The following is a 681-nucleotide window of genomic DNA, read 5'->3' as shown; positions in this document are numbered from 1 at the left end:
ATATAGCTGAAATATTATTGCAAATAACTATAGAAAATAGAGAAATCATTTGGGACCTGAAAAGTCTTACTCTTATCACCTTGGAGAGAGAGAGTGAAGTCGCTCAGTTGTGTCCGACTCTTTGTGACCCCATGGACTGTAGTCTGCGAGGCTTCTCCGTCTATAGGATTCTCCAGGCAAAAATACTGGAGTGGATTGACATTTCCTTCTCTAGTGGATTTTCCCTACTCAGGTATCGAACCCAGATCTCCTGTCCTGCAGGCAGACTCTTTATCATCTGAACAACCAGGGAAGCCCCAAAACAAACAAGAGCATGATGCATTGACTGGGAATTGAACCCAGATCTCCCACATGGGAGGCAGGAATTCTACCACTGAACCACTAATGCCCCTATTGGAGGACTGTTCTTAAGAAAGTGTGGCCTATGTCAAAAGTATCTTATATGGTGATATCAAATCTGATTTGCACCAATGCATTCACAAAATATGTTAGTTATCATTTATAAGAAAATCATGATCAAATGTATCTTTCCATTGGTTGGAAATAATGTAGAAATAGTCATTTTAGTGTAATACAGCTACTTTTGACATAGGCCACACTTTTCTAAGAACGTTCTTCCCTTTTTAAATTCTGTAATATAAGACACAGTGGTCTGAAGCTGGGCTCTAAATTGTTTCACCT

The 681-nt window shown here is 39.5% G+C and overlaps 1 non-coding gene across 1 annotated transcript; it reads right to left on the bottom strand.

Moving 5' to 3' along the window:
• Nucleotides 1-317: 317 nt before the first annotated feature.
• Nucleotides 318-388, bottom strand: TRNAG-CCC (transfer RNA glycine (anticodon CCC)). The gene has a single exon. It is a non-coding gene; the product is annotated as a tRNA-Gly (tRNA).
• Between the last annotated feature and the right edge of the window lie 293 nt (nt 389-681).

This window comes from Muntiacus reevesi, chromosome 3 (assembly GCF_963930625.1).
Source record: "Muntiacus reevesi chromosome 3, mMunRee1.1, whole genome shotgun sequence".
In the NCBI taxonomy this organism is placed as follows: Eukaryota; Metazoa; Chordata; class Mammalia; order Artiodactyla; family Cervidae; genus Muntiacus; species Muntiacus reevesi.
Note: the sequence above shows the minus strand (reverse complement) of the source record. Positions and strands in the feature narration are given on the sequence as shown.